A 20,092-nucleotide genomic window follows, 5' to 3' on the forward strand; every position below is an offset into this window, starting at 1 on the left:
CGCAGTGGAATTCCTTGGCTCTGCTGCAGCAAGAAAACCACCTCCTTTGCTTGCTGGCCGCAGCTGGCAAAGAGCTGCGTGGCCTTAGAAATTAGGAAAATAAAAACCCCTTCTCCCTCCCGGCTCTCCTCCTTTGCTTGGCAAAATAGACAGAGGAGAATTCCACTGTTCTCCTTAATAGGCTGCTGCATCCCTCCTAGAGGGGAGCACACATGGCCAGATTTTTCAGGCTCAGAGGTGGCCAGCTGAGGCCTGAAAAACTCCATCTACTTGAGCTGAGCCTGATTGAGGCTCAATCAGGCTTCCTCTCCCAACAACTGACATCTGGGGGCAGACAGGGCATCAGACTGCCTCAGTGGAAGAAAAAGGAAGCAGAGGTCATTCCATCTGCTGTGCTTAAAGACCAGCCCCATTAGGGACCTCCGACCCCTGATCTGTGTCAGCTGCTCATTAGGACTACAGTGGTACCTCAGGATAAGAACTTAATTTGTTCTGGAGGTCCTTCTTAACCTGAAACTGTTCTTAACCTGAAGCACCACTTTAGCTAATGGGGCCTCCCGCTGCTGCTGTGCTGCCAGTGCGCAATTTCTGTTCTCATCCTGAAGCAAAATTCTTAACCTGAGGTACTATTTCTGGGTTAGAAGAGTCTGTAACCTGAAGCATCTGTAACCCGAAGCGTCTGTAACCCAAGGTACCACTGTACTGCTTAAGAACTGGCTGTTGAGTTTGATTTTTTCCTCTACCCTACTTGTCCCTTTTCCTTTATGTGTCATGTTTTTCCACCCCCCAATTGATTATATGTAAGCCAGTCTGGGAACCTTTTTGGCTCCAGATCAGTAAATATCAGGGGAGAGGCTGTAGCTCAGCTGAAGTACAGTGGTACCTCGGGTTACAAACACTTTGGGTTACAGACTCCGCTAACCTGGAAGTAGTACCTCGGGTTAAGAACTTTACCTCAGGATCAGAACAGAAATCGTGCGGCGGCAGCGGGAGGCCCCATTGGCTAAAGTGGTTCCTCAGGTTAAGAATGGTTTCAGGTTAAGAACAGACCTCCAGAACGAATTAAGTTCTTAACCATAGGTACCACTGTATACGTGCTTGACACAAAGAACATCTCAGATTCGGTCCAGGGAGTTCTGGGAGTGATTAATCATGACTAGAGGTAGCAAATGTAGAGGCCTCCAAATCTTCACAGAATCATAGAGTTTGGCCCCATAAGATGAGCTCTACTGGATCAGACCAAAGGCTTACCTGATCCAGCATCTTGTTTCTACAGTAGCCAACCAGTTGTGTGAATGCAACAGATCATCTGAAAGATGGCTTGGAAAGGGAATGTTCAGAATCCTTTCCATTCCGGAAACTATGAAGCTAAATTTGGGAGAATATCTGTGTGGCACCAGCGCCACCCTCAATAAATTCCACATGCTCTCCTGGCTTCCATCTTATTCCTTCAGCTGTTCTGTATGGGAAGGAACCAACCTATTCCCATTCAAATATCTATTTAGGCAACATTTCCCAAAATTGAGGGGCAACTGTTTGTTGTTGTTGTTGTTTAGTCGTTTAGTCATGTCCGCCTCTTCGTGACCCCATGGACCAGAGCACACCAGGCACTCCTGTCTTCCACTGCCTCCCGCAGTTTGGTCAAACTCATGCTGGTAGCTTCAAGAACACTGTCCCACCATCTCGTCCTCTGTCGTCCCCTTCTCCTTGTGCCCTCCATCTTTCCCAACATCAGGGTCTTTTCCAGGGAGTCTTCTCTTCTCATGAGGTGGCCAAAGTATTGGAGCCTCAGCTTCAGGATCCGCCCTTCCAGTGAGCACTCAGGGCTGATTTCCTTCAGAATGGAGAGGTTTGATCTTCTTGCAGTCCATGGGACTCTCAAGAGTCTCCTCCAGCACCAGAATTCAAAAGCATCAATTCTTCGGCGATCAGCCTTCTTTATGGTCCAGCTCTCACTTCCATACATCACTACTGGGAAAACCATAGCTTTAACTATACGGATCTTTGTTGGCAAAGTGATGCCTCTGCTTTTTAAGATGCTGTCTAGGTTTGTCATTGCTTTTCTCCCAAGAAGCAGGCGTCTTTTAATTTCATGATCTGCAGTGATCATGGAGCTCAAGAAATAAAATCTCTCACTGCCTCCATTTCTTCCCTTTCTATTTGCCAGGGAGGTGATGGGACCAGTTAGGGGCTGGCAATGCCCTTCTTCCCCTTCTCTTGAGCTTCCCAGAAGAAGTCACTTTCTCAACTACTCACTTGAACTTGGGAAAGTTACCTCCCATCTGATGTCTGATGTCAAGGAAATAAGCAACTATCTTACTTTTAGTAGCTATCTGAAGGCAGCCCTGTTTAGGGAAGTCTTTAATGTTTAATGCTGTATTGGGTGGGGTATAAATAATAAATTATTGTATTATTATATTATACCTGGGTTCTCCCGTTCGGGGGATAAGGAGGAGTAATTGTTTGGGTTGATTCTGAGTTAAAAAGAGGGAGAGCTTTCGGGAGCTCACTCATCTCTAGAAATGCATTGTCTCACATTGTGGCCTTGAGCCCCGGTGACCAAATGTGTGATCTCCTGAATTAGGAACATTGGAAGTTGTTTTATTCAGAGCAGGATCGATCTAGATCAGTGTTGTCTCCTTGCTATGTGCAAGGACTGAACTATGAAATACAAAACCTCTCTGTTCCAAAGTATACACTCTTTTGTTCAGTTTCCTCAGTAAAGTCAAATCTTTTCTCTCTGGGTTCTACCTACATTATTTAAGTGACTTTGCTAACTCCCCACACCTGGCCTTCAGTGCCTTGAGATGGCTCTCAGAAGAACTTCCCATCCCTCTTCAAAGATATCATGGTTTAAACCGAGGACTTTCTACATGCAGTGTGTGTTTTCTCTGCACCACAGAGTGGAGCCAAATTGTCCCGAAAACACAGAAGATGGAGATAGCAGTGGACTGGTCATACTTCTCTGCAGAACCCAAATGGATCTAACCCAGCCTTGGGCCATAGTCTTAGCGATTCTGAACTCACTCTCTGCCCTCTTTGCAAAATCTCTGCGTGCTTCTGTCCTGCGTTAGCAAGAGAGAGAAAAGATCGTGCAAAAATCATTTGCAAAAGGCCCTTGGAGGCAAGTGCCACGGTCTTCCACGCTATCTGAATAAATGACATTGTGCTATACAGAACCATTTAGCACACACACACACACATGCAAGCGTGGGGAGAGATTATTTTGGCAAAATCCTGCTTTCTTCTGGGATACTGTTTCAAATGAAAACTTTTACCAGCTGTGACAATAATCCCTCATTAACAAGGAAGTATGCTGGAACTTCTCCTGGTCTCCCTCTAAGGATGGACTCTCTCACGGCAAATATTTGCACATAGGTTTAAAGGACTTGGGGTGGGGGCTGGGGAGCCAGGGAGCTTCTGCTCAGCTGCATTTTGTCAAGGGGGCAGACATCAGTGGGGCAGCTGAGAATAAAGCACTGTTCAAACCTCCAGTGCTGGTTCAGTATTGGCAAAACATATTCCCATGGCCAGGAAGGAGCGAATCTCTCAATTTTGGGTTTCTCATTTTTCCGGTCTAAAGTTCGCTTCTCCACAATTCCATATCAGTTTGAGGTTTTTTTATTAACTATTATTATTTTAAGTCCTCGGGAAAATCCATCACCATTTTAATGTGAATTTGCCCCAATATGCACATTATTGTATGCAATTTTGCCCAATATATGCATTTTTTTAAAAAAAAAATGGATTTTTGCAAATGCCGTGCATTTTTGCAAGCAAGTTTCGTCAGACACTTTAATGCACACTTTACCATCATATACGCATTTTTATACCTCTTATTTTATACCTCTTATTCAGCTGGACAATTGCATTGCAATATTTGGACATGTGCAAACTTTGAAGGATGGCTGTGTTTCGAGTTAAGTTTCTTTACTTACATCCCCACCTTTTCTTCAAGGAGCTAAAGGTGGTGTATGTGGTCCTTTTCCTTCCCATTTTATCCTCACAACAACCCTGTGGAGTAGGTTAGTCTAGGAGGCAGTGGTTCTCTAAACTAGTACGACATTCTAAGCCACCACACTTCAAATCTGAACTGAATCAAATCTCTCCACCACAATCCCTTTGTTGTTTTGTTGTTTAGTCGTGTCCGACTCTTCGTGACCCCATGGACCAGAGCATTCCAGGCACTCCTGTCTTCCACTGCCTCCTGTAGTTTGGTCAAACTCATGCTGGTAGCTTCGAGAACACTGTCCAACCATCTCGTCCTCTGTCGTCCCCTTCTCCTTGTGCCGTTCTTTGGTGATCAGCTTTCTTTATGGTCCAGCTCTCACTTCCATACATCACTACTGGGAAAACCATAGCTTTAACTATACGGACCTTTGTTGGCAAGGTGATGTCTCTGCTTTTTAAGATGCTGTCTAGGTTTGTCATTGCTTTTCTCCCAAGAAGCAGACCACAATTCCTACATGGGGCATAAAGGGGCAAACGATAAAAAAATCTTCCCCATGTGCCATTCCGGAGACACACTACCCATCTAGCAGGCAGCTAGACTGGCTCAAGCTCACTGTTGGCGATGCTCAGAGTCTGGTGCTGTTTTGACCCAAAGCCTGGGTCTTCAGACCCAAATTGTTTGGTGGAACCCAGGCGAACTGTGTAATGAATAGGGATGGGGAAGAAATTCAGTTCAGTTACAGGTCAACCTACAATGATCCTACATGATCTGCGGTTTCTGAAACAATACGCAAAACGAAACTCAGCCATCCCTTGAAATTTGCACTTCTCTGAAATTTTCATTGCAGCCGAGCAATGTGTATAAAAATGCATATCTTGGTGAATTTAACATACATTCTACAGTGGTACCTTGGTTTGCAACCATAATCCATTCTGGAGGTTCAGTTGTAAACCAAAACAGGTTGTAACCCAAGGCGCACTTTCGCTAATGGGGCCTCAAAAATAAATAAATGGGTTGTAATAATAATTAAAAAGGTTGTAATCCCCCCCCAAAGGGACACACACTTCTGGGTTTGACGTGGTTGTAATCCAAAATGGTTGCAGAAAACCAACCAACCAAACAAACAAACCATGAATATCAGGAGAAATTTTCATGCACTGAAATGCTGGTGAATATTCATGAGGTCTTCTTTTAAACAAATGCAAACTGATATGGAAATATGGAGAACGGGGTTTAAAACTGTAAAAATGAGGAAACCAGAGGCCTTCCTCCTGGGCATAGTTGGCCAATCGGTGTTAAAGAAGGATAGAATTTTTTTTATGTATGCTACAGCAGCAGCAAGAATTCTCATTGCAAAGCATTGGAAGACACAAGATCTACCCACCTTGGAAGAATGGCAGATGCAACTAATAGACTACATGGAGATGGTGGAAATGACTGGCAGAATCCGAGACCAGGGAGAAGAGTTGGTGGAAGAAGATTGGAGGAAGTTTAAAACTTATTTGCAGAAATATTGTAAAATTTTTGAATGTTGATGACATTGAAATGAATTGAAGGGGTTTTAGCAACAAGGTAAAATGTAAGATGGGATTAATAATAGATAAACTAACAGGACATGAATTTGCTGAACCAATTTTTAAAAGGGATACAAAAATGGGAGACGCGAGGAAGTCAGGAAAATAAGTTAACTAAAGATGAGAAACTAGGAAAAAGGGATTTTTGCTTTTTTATTTTGTATATGTGTTTTTTCCTTTCTATTTTTGTGTTTAATGTCTGTATTTTTGTATTTTGTAATTTTGTATCTTTTTTGTTTTATGTATTCTTTTAAACTTTTTTATTGATAAAACCTAATAAAATATTATAAAAAATAAAACTGTAAAAATGAGAAGCCAAAATTGACAGCTGCCCACCCTCATTTAGAACCTCCCTGAGATGTGTGATCTGTAGACTGACAAATGCAGCCCTACTGTTATGCGATAGGGTTTTTAAACACCTTGCCAGAATAGTATTTCCAAACCTGGCTTAGAAGAACTTCACACTTCTAGAGTTAAACACATCTGGGGGTTTATGGTAGGGACGAAGAATTATATTTTTCCCTTATCTTAAGGAAGACTTCTCTCTTTCTCTCTCTCTCTCAAGAAATATATATTATCGGGATCAACCTGGGTGGCGAACCTTTCCCACCAGAGAACAGCACTTCCTTTGTAGAAATCCCTCTGGGAACTGCATGTCAAAAGTTAGCAGGTCAGAAGCAGGAGCTAAGCTAAGGCAAGTGGCCAGGTAAATGTCCTGAGGGCCAGGTCAAGGGGTCCAGAGGGCCGCATTCGGATGGCAAGCCTGAGGTTTAGACTATCCATAAGCCAGCAGTACTGCAGCTAACATCACGAGACCTTTTCTCTGCCTGCCATTCAGGTGTGTAGGGACGTGGGTGGCGCTGTGGGTTAAACCACAGAGCCTAGGACTTGCCGATCAGAAGGTCGGCGGTTCGAATCCCTGCAACGGGCTGAGATCCCGTTGCACAGTCCCAGCTCCTGCCAACCTAGCAGTTCAAAACCATGTCAAAAGTGCAAGTAGATAAATAGGTACTGCTCCAGCAGGAAGGTAAATGGCGTTTCTGTGCGCTGCTCTGTTTCGCCAGAAGCGGCTTAGTCATGTTGGCCACATGACCTGGAAGCTGTACGCCGGCTCCCTCGGCCAGTAAAGCGAGATGAGCGCCGCAACCCCAGAGTCGGTCACGGCTGGACCTAATGGTCAGGGGTCCCTTTACCTTTATTCATGTGTGTATTTTATACAAGAAGCACCCCTGCTTGGCAGTCCCTCTCATTTCTCTTCCTCCCTGTTCATATGCCTTTTGTTTTCCCGTATTTGTGGGGCTAAGCCAGAGTTTCCCTTTCACTCAACTGTGATGAGATGGGTCCGGTTTTTAGGGAGTTCCCTCTTTCTTCCTTTTCTCCATTGTGTACTTGCATGTGTGTGTTTTTCCACTTTCCTTGACACTCGTAAACCCTTCCTAATTTCCCTGTCAGCGGTATGGAATTTGTTCAGTCGAAGCGATTGTTCGACGAGGTTCCCATCGTGTGAGGCTGACTCCTTCTCCCTCCTGGATTCCAGAGCGTGCGCCATTCCTCAACAACACAGAGACTGGTCTCGTGGAGACTCACAGGCGTTTCGGAAACATCTGTCCAACTACTAATGCTCATCGTGCGCAGGGAACACTTAATTTATACCCCTCGTCAACATGACTATCTGAATGTCAAAGCTGCTGGGTTAGGCCTATTTTAGCCCCTGGCCTCTTCCCCCACAGGGGCCAACCAGTAAGGCAGGAAGGGGAAACCTGTGTCCCCGACGTCATTGAGACCCAACTCCCATAAGCCTCAGCCAGCTTGGCCGGCGCTCAGGAATGATGGGAGTAATCCTGGATCTAGAATCCAGCAATATCTGTTTCTCTTGGGCATTGTCGGCCAATCGGTGTTAAAGAAGGATAGAACTTTCTTTTTGTATGCAACGAGAGCAGCAAGAATACTTATTGCAAAGTATTGGAAGATGCAAGATTTGCCCACTTTGGAAGAATGGCAGATGAAGCTGATTGACTGTATGGGACTGGCAGAAATGACTGACAGAATCCGTGACCAGGGAGAAGAGTCGGCAGAAGAAGATTGGAAAAAATTTAAGGACTATCTACAAAAATACTGCAAAATTAAGGAATGTTGAATGATGTTGGATTGAAATTAAGCGGTTTCTAGCTGTAATGGTAAAGGGAATTTTATCTTTGAGATAAGGATTTGCTGTATAATAATTTGAACTGGATATACAAGGAGGTATGAGGAGGTCGGGGAAATATGTTATGAGAAAATAAGTTGTGAAATTTATGTGTTTTTTGTTTTTTATGTTTGCTTTTTTTCTTTTTGTTTGTAAAAATTGGAAACTCTAATAAATATATATATATATATTTTAAAGAATCCAGCAATATCTGGTTTGCCTTCCCACAGACTAAAGTAGAGCCAGGACATGAGTTGACCACCTTTTCCCCAAATCGCAGAATCGGTCACTGGGATTTCTCACAGACGTTCAGGATGGATAAATGAAAGTGCTTCTTCACACAGTACATAGTTAAATGATGGAACTCAAGGCTCCGTAAGCAGTTCCTCCCCCTCTCCATTTTATCCTCTCAACAACCCTGTGAGGTAAGGCAAGCTGAGAGGCTGTGGGTCGTATTCAACTAAGTCCTTGCTCAGAGCAGACCTGCCAAAATAAAGGCTTCTTAACTTTAGCCAGTCCACTTTGAGTAGCACTGACTGGCCCTGTGCTTCTTGGCTGAGCAGGGAACCTGAACCCTGGCCTCCCAGTGGCGTTGTGATCTAAACCACTGAGCCTCTTGGGCTTGGAGATCAGAAGGTCGAAGGTTCGAATCCCCACAACAAGATGAGCCCCCGTTGCTCTTTCCCAGCTCCTGCCAACCTAGCAGTTCGAAAGCACACCAGTGCAAGTAGATAAATAGGCACCACTATGGCAGGAAGGTAAACGGTGTTTCCATGCACTCTGGTTTCCGCCACGGTGCCCCGTTGTGCCAGAAGCAGTTTAGTCATGCTGGCTACATGACCCAGAAAGCTGTCTGTGGACAAACACTAGCTCCCTCTACATGCAGTGCATGATTAAACTATGGAACTCACTCCCACTGGAAGCAGTGATGGGCACCAACCTAGATGCCTTTAAAAGAAGACTGGTCAGATTTATGGGGTAGAGGACTATTGATAGCTAGGGATGTGGGTGGCACTGTGGTCTAAACAACTGAGCCTCTTGGGCTTGCTGATCGGAAGGTTGGCTGTTCAAATCCCCATGACGGGGTGAGCTCCCATTACTCTGTCCCAGCTCCTGCCAACCTAGCAATTCGAAAGCATACCAGTGCAAGTAGATAAATAGGTACTGCTGTGGCGGGAAGGTAAACAATGTTTCCTTGCGCTGCTCTGGCTTTGTCACGGTCCTCTGTGCGCCAGTTATTCCTGCTGGCCACATGACCCGGAAAGCTGTCTTTGAACAAACGCTGGCTCCCACAGCCTGAAAGTGAGATGAGCGCCGCAACCCCATAGTCGCCTTAGACTGGACTTAACCGTCCAGGGGTCCTTTACCTTTTTACATTATTGATCGCTACTAGCCATGAAGGCTATGTTTGCTCCTAAATACCCATTGCTGGAAACCACAGGAGGAGCATGCAGTCTTGTGCTCAGGTCCTGCTTACTGCTTTCCCACAGGAATCTGGTTGGCTGCCATAAGAACAGGAAGCTGGACTAGAAGGGCCACTGGTCTGAACCAGAAGGGTCCGTCTCTCCTGGTCTGCCCCGCGGAGGACCTTAAGGTCCACAAATGACAACACTTTGGAGGTCCCAAGTCGCAAGGTGATTAGATTGGTCTCAACTAGGGGCGGGGCCTTTTCAGTACTGGCCCTGACTTGGTGGTACGCTCTGTCCCAAGAGACTAGGGCCCTGTGGGACTTGACATCTTTCCGCAGGGCCTGCAAGACAGAGCTGTTCCGCCTGGCCTTTGGTTTGGACTCAGTCTGACCCTTATGTTTCCCTCCCCTTATGGTTTTGATCTATGGGCTACTTTTAGAATGAGGCTGCATTTTAAATGGCATTTTAACCTGTATTTTAAATTGGGGTTTTCCCCCTATTATGTTTTTACTATAATTTTACTGGTGTTAGCCGCCCTGAGCCTGGCTCTGACTGGGGAGGGCGGGGTATAGATAAAATTTCTTCTTCTTCTTCTTCTTCTTCTTCTTCTTCTTCTTCTTCTTCTTCTTCTTCTTCTTCTTCTCCTCACATTCTTATGAACAAACCAGCCAGCACTTCTTACCTCTCCCCAACAATACACACAAGCGCACACGCCATTGTGAGGGGTCAGGCTTTCAGAACGTTCCCCAGCCACCCTAAAGTTCCCTGCCAAGCCCGACCTGACATTTCGTAAGCTGATCTCGCTGAAAGCCATTACACCTTTAAAAAGAGGAGCTACTGAATAATTGGTGGCAGCTTGGAACTGCTGGTTCGGTGGGTCAGAAATGATATAATATGTATATGATTTCTAGGAATCCAACCTTGCGGGTACGGTTTGTTTGTTTCGGGGACTCTGTTGTTTCCATGGAGATCTTTTTTTTAGAAAAAAATGAAAGCACAAGGAGCATGATTAATTTCCATTCTGTTGCCATGGATATTAATAATAATGAAGTGGTTATTACTGTGCTCAAAAACTTTAGTGCGCGATTCCAGCATCTGTTTTCTTAAAGGTGGGGTGAGGGATGGAGCTTTCTGCATGGGGGATTTGCACTGCTCAGAGTTCATGCAAATCCTGGGGGCACTAGAATATGTGCCATTCCAGAACAAGGCTGCCAAGTTATCTTCTGCAAAAGTAAATCAAGAAACGTGGTGGAATTGATGTGCATTTGTTGCACACCACGTCTGCATCTGTTTACCCACAAGTCTTCTTTTTTTGCAGCTGTGTGAGTTAAAAGAACGAATCCAAGTTCTCAAACTGCAAAAATTGCGCTGAAATCCATATTTATACAGTGCATTGCAATGCAATCTTCCACATTTAGATTGAATTTTGCAATGTAATGTTCTCAAAATCCGCTTTCCCAAAAGTATTTTCTTTCAAAAGAGGCGCCCTAGACTGCATTGTGATGCCTCTTTTGAGCTGCAAACTGGGTCTGATCTTGCAGGAAGTTTGAAAGTCAACGGGAGCTTCCAGGGCATTTCCAACCATGTCAGCTAAAAGGAAGCCCTACTGAACCCACTGGGGCTTTCTCCCAGGTAAATAGAGGGAGAAGCATAGTCTTAGTTCTGATTCACCCATTCGTCTCAAAACTGGCCAGAACAGTTCATTTTGGATCTACCACAATCTAACTGCTCAAGAATCCCTCTGTTAATATTAAGACCTGTCTTTGAAGGGCTCAGTGCATGACAGCTTCATCTCCAGGGCCCATCCCCCTGCTCTCTCTCTCTCTCTCTCCCCCCCCCCTTTAATCTTACTCCTATCCATTGTTTCTCCAATATATTCCCAGGGCTGGGGAAACTGTAGCCTTTTGGATGTTATAGTAAGGTTACCAGATTTTTGTCAATGAATCCGGAGACACTATAAACAAACAAACAAACACATACATACATACACATATATACATACTAACTACACATTCGGGACGTTGATGGTGCGTGGCAGAGGGGTAGCCTTTATCTCAACTGCCATGTTCCCTTTCCTCCAAGGCTTCTATCACCTTTCTCCATGAGCCTGGGCAGTCCCACAGTTGTTAGTTCTTTGGTGGTGGTGGTGGGGAAGCGGTGCGCGGTGGGTCAGGCATGGAAGGCGGAGAAGGAGAGCCGAGAGCAGTGGCAGCGAGGCTCAGGCAGTGTGATGCTTCCCTTCCCATCGGAGCAGCCCCAATCCCATTCCTACTTGCATGCAAGCAGGAGTGGGTGGGGATCCCTCAGCTGGGAAGAGAGGCTTCCCGTTGCCTAACTGAGAGGTCCCTGCTCCCTCCTGCTTGCACGCAAGTAGGAGTTGGGAGGCTGCTCCGATAGGCAGCATGAAGCCTCCCTTCACAGCTTAGTTGCTGGGGTCAGGGAAGGTGGAGGCAGCCCGGAAGCGGCATCTGAGAGCCTCTGCACCACCATCCTATGGGGACTTCTGAGCAGCTCCTGAAGCCAGCCAGAGCCAACCACTCCGGGCTGCTGAGACTCCCGCTGCTGCGTTTCCCAGGGACATTAGATGAAATCTGGGGACATTCTGGGGATGGAATATGTCCGGGGACTTATTCGCAAATCCGGGGACTGTCCCTGGGAAACGGGGATGTCTGGTAACCCTATGTTATAGGACACCAAATCTCATCAGCCCCAGCCAGCTTGGCCTATGCTCAGAGGCAAGAGTTATTGTGGCACAGTGAACGGGAACAGACCAAATGCTGGAAGGCTGGCATTCAACACCTCTTGTCTCAATATCAATTACAAGATCATCAGGTGACCATGATGATGGATAAAAGGCACTTAAGAGACTGTCTCTTTAGAATCATAGAATCATAGAGTTGGAAGAGACCACAAGGGCCATCGAGTCCAACCCCCTGCAAAGCAGGAAACACCATCAGAGCACTCCTGACATATGGTTGTCAAGCCTCTGCTTAAAGACCTCCAAAGAAGGAGACTCCACCACACTCCTTGGCAGCAAATTCCACTGTCAAACAGCTCTTACTGTCAGGAAGTTCTTCCTAATGTTTAGGTGGAATCTTCTTTCTTGTAGTTTGGATCCATTGCTCCGTGTCCGCTTCTCTGGAGCAGCCGAAAACAACCTTTCTCCCTCCTCTATGTGACATCCTTTTCTATATTTGAACATGGCTATCATATCACCCCTTAACCTCCTCTTCTCCAGGCTAAACATGCCCAGCTCCCTTAGCCATTCCTCATAAGGCATCGTTTCCAGGCCTTTGACCATTTTGGTTGCCCTCCTCTGGACACGTTCCAGTTTGTCAGTGTCCTTCTTGAACTGTGGTGCCTGATGGAGAAAGGGATCTAACCATGATTGCTTCTACCAAGAGCTCACCATGGTCCCCACTTGTCAAAATGGAGCCTGCCCAAGCCAGATACCCTAAAAAGCTCCCACGTGCCATACTAAGAATCGCTTTTTATGAATGGAACACCTTTGAATAGGGTGGAAAGGGTGAAATGGCTGCTGAGCGACACTGACGACTTTGCACTCTATGCGCTGGCAGCTAAGAAGATCAGGAGGGAGGAAGTAGACAAAATAGTGGTCAACTGCAAAGGGGATTCAGATATTTAATTTAGCACATCTTACCTGAGAATCTTCTGCTATTTTATTCAATGCAGCAAATAATTTTAGTAGCCTTGACCATGGTTTTATTGTATGTCTGGTTATTGTTGTTTCTTCTTTCCCCCCTTTTTGTTCTCCTTCTGAATGATGCCATGCCCTATGGCTAGTGCAATAAAAGGTTTAATTGGAAAAATTGTGGCATAGTGGTTAGAGTGGCAGACTAGGACCTGGGAGACCAGGGTTCAAATCCCCACTTGGCCATGAAGCTCATTGGGTGACCCTGAGCATCCTAACCTACCTCACGGGAATTGTTGGGATTCAGTGAGGTGGGAGGGAGCAACCATAAACACCACCTAGAGCTCCTTGGAGAAAAAGGAGGGACAATAAGCAGACACACACAAAGGATTTGGGCCACAGGCGCTGTGGTTTAAACCAGTGTGCTGCTTGAACTTGATGACCAGAAGGTCAGCGATTCAAGGCCCCGTGAGGGGTTGAGCTCCCGTTGCTCTGTCCCAGCTCCTGCCAACCTAGCAGTTCGAAAGCATGCAGTGCAAGTAGATAAATAGGTACCACTCCGGCGGGAAGGTAAACGGCGTTTCCATGCGCTGCTCTGGTTTGCCAGAAGCGGCTTAGTCATGCTGGCCACATGACCCAGAAAAACTGTCTGCAGAAGCAGAGAAACGCCAGCTCCCTCGGCCTGTAAAGGGAGATGAGCGCCGCAACCCTAGAGTTGTCCGCAACTGGACTTAACTGTCAGGGGTCCCTTTACCTTTACCTTCTCCACTAAGGCCCTAACCTCTGTAGGGAGTGTTTCAATATGGCGGCCTGCTTTTCTCCCTTTGCTATTAAATTCTAGCATCAAGTCACTTAGTGCCAGAAGGGGGAAAGAATCTGGAATGCTTAAAAGTTTCACCTCACAGTTATGTCAGGATGGGGGAGGGGGCGGTGAGGAGGAGGAGGAGGAGGAGGAGGAGAGAGAGAAAAGCAAGGCAGTTTCTCCTTGGGTGGGCACCAGACAACACTCTAAGTCCCAAATCTCTAGCTCCCATCCCAACTGTCAAAGTAATTTGTGCTGCTTCTGGTCACACACACACACACACACACACACACACACACACACACACCTGCATTGTGCTGTCAGGCTTGTAAGCAACACACTTTTTAATAAGCCCACCCCCCTGGGTGAAATCAAACCTTCCAAAGCTCTCAGTGTCCTGAGTGGATACTTCACAGATCTCTTTGGCAAAGCGCTCTGTTTTCAGGTCCAGCCGTTCCGGTTGGCAAGGGTGACGGTTGCCGCTCAATGCTTCAAGACATCGTTAGATGATTCAGAAGAGATAAAAGAGAACGCTTCTCCGCAAGGCACATTGTTAAACTGCGGAACTCAGTTCCACAGCGACGGCCACAAACTTGGTTGGCTTCGAAAGAGGTTTGAACAAATTCTTAGAGTGCGAGGGGGGCTATCAATGGTTGCTGGCCTTGACGGCTATGCTTTGCCTCTGGGGAGGGGGCCTTCTCCCTGTCAATACTTGCGATGTTGCAGATGTTTGCTATCCTCCCATCCAAAGGTGTTGCATTCTTTCAGTGCTTTCTGAGATGAACACCGTTTCTCCGCTGACAGCATCCAGAATAGCCGTTCTCCCTTGTTACTTCAAACAAGCCATTAATATAATTGCACAATCTGCAGAAAAGGAAACACACACACACACACACCCTCTCTCTCTCTGTGTGTGTGTACCTTCTTCATCTGGTTTCTCACCAATCCACCCCCTGCTTTTGGCCTGCTGGGTTCCTCAAGTTCTTTCTAATAGAAAATAAAAAATCCCTTCAACTCCCCATCCCCTCCTTTCACACACCTTATTTGTCCTTCAGGCACACTTGAAGCCAGGGAGACCCTTCCACACCCTCTCCCCTTCTCCCTCGTCCTCCCCACCACCACAGTGCGAATACTGAGCCTCAGGGCAGAACAGAAAGCAGACCCCCTGCGCCGCTACTTCACATTTCCTATTGAGACTCCGTTCCAGCAGAGGGGGAAAGGGGTCAGCTGCTAGCATCGGCTGCCAAATTCCAGTTAGGAGCCAAGGTTTTGTGCGTGTGGTGTGGAGATAATGTGGTTCTGGGAAGTTTGAAGCAAGTTGAAGTCCTCATTCACACCTGGAAAGTGGTGGGGACGTGGGAAAGGGATAGATTGCTCGCCGCAAGTCGGGGAAGAGTCATAGAATGGTAGAGTTGGAGGGGACCATGAGGGTTATCTAGATCAGGGGTTGGCAAGGTTTTACCTGCCTGGGCCGGTCAAGTCCCACGGAGATCTCTCCGTGGGCCGGATCGCGTGCACGATTTCTGGTGTCTGGACATGCGCAGGCATGATTTCTGGTGTCTGGGCATGCGCAGACGTGATTGTATCCTGATTTCCTGAACTCTGACCCTGATCCAGAACTGGCCCATGCCACAGCTTTTGCTTTTTCCCACACTGGTGTTCTCACCAGAAATATATCTGCATGAAAATTCATATGCATTTTCTTGCGCATTTCACTTAATATATGCAATTTTGCACAACATGCGATCTCTCCCTGTCATGGGTCTGTTCCAGGGCCGGATTTAGGTTTGATGAGGCCCTAAGCTACTGAAGGTAATGGGGCCCTTTATATGTCCAGCTGTCTTTTGTCAACAACAAATTCTCACTGTTTTTTGTGTTGAATATATGCTATATGGTAATTTATGGACCTAATAGGTATCTCAATTAAAATTAAACGACACCTCCTTGTTGAGAGAAAAGCAATGACAAACCTAGACAGCATCTTAGAAAGCAGAGACATCACCTTGCCCATATAGTTAAAGCTATGCTTTGTCCCAGTAGTGATGTATGGAAGTGAGAGCTGGACCATAAAGAAGGCTGATCGCCAAAGAATGGGTGCTTTTGAATTCTGGTGCTGGAGGAGACTCTTGAGAGTCCCATGGACTGCAAGAAGATCAAACCTCTCCATTCTGAAGGAAATCAGCCCTGCGTGCTCACTGGAAGGACAGATCCTGAAGCTGAGGCTCCAATACTTTGGCCACCTCATGAGAAGAGAAGACTCCCTGGAAAAGACCCTGATGTTGGGAAAGATGGACAGCACAAGGAGAAGGGGACGACAGAGGACGAGATGGTTGGACAGTGTTCTCGAAGCTACCAGCATGAGTTTGACCAAACTGCGGGAGGCAGTGGAAGACAGGAGTGCCTGGCGTGCTCTGGTCCAGGGGGTCACGAAGAGTTGGACACAACTAAATGACTAAACAACAACAACAACAGGTATCTAAAGCCATTTGCACATGCAACCAGTCCGTGCAGAATGTAGGCACCCTATATATAGAAATGAACAAACCAGGGATATTTTAGGGAGCAGGTTAGCAGGCGGGGCCCATGACTTCCATCATAGGAGCCTACACAACACAAAACACTGTTGCTGTATGAAGGTTTCATTTTATTTATTTTTTATCTTATATTTTGGAAATGTACATCCAGTTTTTGTTTTCCTTTAAAAAAAATTTTTTGGGGGGGCCAAGAGAGTGGGGCCCTAAGCTATAGCTTGTTTAGCTCATACCTAAATCTGGCACTGGTCTGTTCTACCCCATTCCATTGCCTCTCCCTTTCTCCTGTTCTGTCCCATTGAATGCACTTTCTGCACACAACTTATGAGAAACACATTATTTAGTACTTTTCAATGGTCTCTTCTGCAAAATACGAATTTTATTACTTCATTTATTTCGTACATGTTACACACCACTTGATTGTAGAAAAAAACCTCAAAGTGGTTTACAAAAAAGATAAAGCAATAAAATTGATCTGCTAACTCCCCCGTCCATCCTTTGGAGGACTGCTACATGATGAACTTTTGTTGTTCTTGTTGCTTTAGAATAGAATCATAGAATCATAGAGTTGGAAGAGACCACAAGGGCCATCGAGTCCAACCCCCTGCCAAGCAGGAAACACCATCAGAGCACTCCTGACATATGGTTGCCAAGCCTCTGCTTAAAGACCTCCAAAGAAGGAGACTCCACCACACTCCTTGGCAGCAAATTCCACTGTCGAACAGCTTTTACTGTCAGGAAGTTCCTCCTAATGTTTAGGTGGAATCTTCTTTAAGCACAGAGCCTAGGGCTTGCCAATCAGAAGGTCAGTGGTTTGAATCCCCGCGACGGGGTGAGCTCCCGTTGCTTGGTCCCTGCTCCTGCCAACCTAGCAGTTCGAAAGCACGTCAAAGTGCAAGTAGATAAATAGAAACCACTCTGGCGGGAAGGTAAACAGCGTTTCCGTGCGCTGCTCTGGTTCTCCAGAAGTGGCTTAGTCATGCTGGCCACATGACCTGGAAGCTGTACGCCGGCTCCCTTGGCCAATAAAGCGAGATGAGCGCCGCAACCCCAGAGTCGGCTAAGACTGGACCTAATGGCCAGGGGTCCCTTTATCTTTAATATCCTGTAATAAAAGGAATCCACTTAAATGCCTTCAAATGGATGGCTATTTATTTCCCTACTGCAAAATGCTATGCTGCTGCTCTTTGGGTGTGCTAACACCCTCATTTGCTCATCTCAGACACAAACTGCACGACACACATAGCCTCCAACCATGATACCACGTAGGGCTGTATTTCATAGTAGTTATGCTCAGAGTAATTCCACTTAAATTAAAGGACACAACTGACAGTGTGGAGTAGTGGTTAGAGCGCTGGACTATTCCATTCTCCCAAGAAGGAGCCTGGCATATAGTTTAGAGGCTACATCTAACAAACTAATGGGTCTATAATTGGCAGGGTTTTTCTTATCACCCTTTTTATATATTGGGGCAATTATACTCAGCTTCCACCCTTCCAGTATGCGACCTGAGCTGTTAATGTGTGAAAACAGTTTTGCAAAAATGGGTGACCAGAAATCAGGTCTTATCTTATAAATTTCCATTGGGATCATGTCTTTCCCTGGAACTTTATTGGCTAGTTGGCTTATGATTAGCCACTTAATCTGATTGTGCGTGAGGTCTGGCGATTCTGGCAGTTCTAATAACTGAGTATAGTCAACTTGTGAGGGTGAGTCAGGACGGGGGCCATATATTCCTGTAAAATATGTCACCCAATCCTTTCCTTGGACAGATGCTTCTAACGGGTAGCCCAGGCCATTTGTACCTGGGGCAACCAGATGCCAAAATTTCCGTGAGTCCTTTTGAAGTGCTGTGTCTCAAGTACCACATCTGAAGTACTGTGTCCAGTTCTGGGCACCACAATTCAAGAAGGACACTGACAAACTGGAACGTGTCCAGAGGAGGGCAACCAAAATGGTCAAAGGCCTGGAAACGATGCCTTATGAGGAACGGCTAAGGGAGCTGGGCATGTTTAGCCTGGAGAAGAGGAGCTTAAGGGGTGATATGATAGCCATGTTCAAATATATAAAAGGATGTCACATAGAGGAGGGAGAAAGGTTGTTTTCTGCTGCTCCAGAGAAGCGGACATGGAGCAATGGATCCAAACTACAAGAAAGAAGATTCCACCTAAACATTAGGAAGAACTTCGTGACAGTAAGAGCTGTTCGACAGTGGAATTTGCTGCCAAGGAGTGTGGTGGAGTCTCCTTCCTTGGAGGTCTTTAAGCAGAGGCTTGACAACCATATGTCAGGAGTGCTTTGATGGTGTTTCCTGCTTGGCAGGGGGTTGGACTCGATGGCCCTTGTGGTCTCTTCCAACTCTATGATTCTATGATTCTATGATTCTAAGTGCTGGACTAAAAAGGTTGTGATGCTGGACTATGGGGTTGTGATGCTCATCTTGCTTTCAGGCCGAGGGAGCCGACATTTGTCCGCAGACAGTTTTCCACGTCATGTGGGCAGCATGACTAAACTGCTTCTGGCACTGCGGGGCACTGCGACGGAAACCAGAGCACACGGAAACACCGTTTACCTTCCAACTGCAGTGGTACCTATTTATCTACTTGCACTGGTGTGCTTTTGAACGGTGAGGTTGGTAGGAGCAGGGACCGAGCAACAGGAGCTTACTCCGTCGTGGGGATTCGAACCGCCAACCTTCTGACTGGCAAGCCCAAGAGGCTCAGTGGTTTAGACCACAGCACCACCCGTGTCCCCAGTGTTGGACTAGAACCTGGGAGACCAGCCAAGAAGCTTACAGTGCCTCTCTGCCCAATCTACCTTGTTGTTAAATGAAGAGAGGGCCATGTGTGCCGCTTTGAATTCTTTGGGGGGGGGAGAGAAAAAGACAGTATATAAATGCAATAAATAAATAAATGTCAGTAGGTCTACTCTGAGTAGGACTTTGCTGGATAAGACCCACACTTTATGATGACAATCGCATCAATGAGTGGGTGGAAAATGTCAGACTGCATATCTAATAATAATAATAATAATAATAATAATAATAATAATAATAATAGATTTTCCCGATCTGTGTGCGAATGGAAACAACCTCCCTTCAAGAGGAGGAAACTCGTGGCTTGCTTCCTAGGAGGGGAGGGGAAGCAAGCCCCCAGCATAACATCTGGAGCGTTTATTTTGAGATGATGTAGCAAGCTTCCCGCAACGTGCTCCCAGACCTGCTTTGGGGGGGGGGGAGAGAGGACAAACTTGTGGCTTGATGAGAGATCACACCCATTTCCTTTCCGAGCCCTTCCCAAAGCATGTTAGGAAACGAGAGCCAAGACAAATCAAGCTCGCAGGAGCTCGCAGACAGACAGCACCTCTCCGCCGCAATTACAGCTCTCTGGGAAAGGGCGGCTGGGAGACGGCAGCCTCCAACAAGGAGCCACTGCCCTCTGCTGCCAAGCGGAGGAGCCAGGAAGCAGGGAGAGAAGGGCATCACTCTGCAAACCGGATGCCTGCCCCTCTCCTCTCCTGAAGGGTTAGGGACACGAGAAGAGGACTGTTGGATCAGGCCAATGGTCCAGCTAGCCCAGTGGCATAGCAAGGTCAGCTGGTACCCAGTGGTGTAGCAAGGTCAGGTGGTACCCAGTGGTGTAGCAAGGTCAGGTGGTACCCGCTGCAGTAAATTTCTTGCCACACATTGAAATCTAGCTGGATGCCCAAGAGACTGCGATCTACTCACAGTATAAAAATACTGGCTGTGATCTACCCATTGTCATTGCCAGGAGTTGAGCTTTTGTTAAGGGAGGTTTAGCTAAAGTTGGAGCTTCTGATCCTCTCCTTCTCTCTATCCTCCACTTGTTTGCTCACAATAATAATAATAATAGTTTATTATTTATACCCCGCCCCAACCTCACCACAGATACATTACAAACAGCGAGAAGGGGGAAGGTGTGTTAAAAACATCCCACCCATTTCTTGTAAAAAGCCATAGATAGTTAC

The 20,092-nt window shown here is 46.4% G+C and overlaps 1 long non-coding RNA gene across 1 annotated transcript in view; it reads left to right on the plus strand.

The window, feature by feature from the left end:
* The first annotated feature begins 870 nt into the window (after positions 1–870).
* LOC309515147 overlaps positions 871–20,092 on the plus strand; it is a 454,911-nt gene continuing 435,689 nt past the window's right edge. The window contains exon 1 of the long non-coding RNA XR_014212322.1: positions 871–888. This is a non-coding gene — a long non-coding RNA (uncharacterized lncRNA). The remainder of the gene's footprint in view (positions 889–20,092) is intronic.

The sequence above is a fragment of the Podarcis vaucheri genome, assembly GCF_965113315.1.
Source record: "Podarcis vaucheri genome assembly, chromosome: 12".
NCBI lineage: Eukaryota > Metazoa > Chordata > Lepidosauria > Squamata > Lacertidae > Podarcis > Podarcis vaucheri.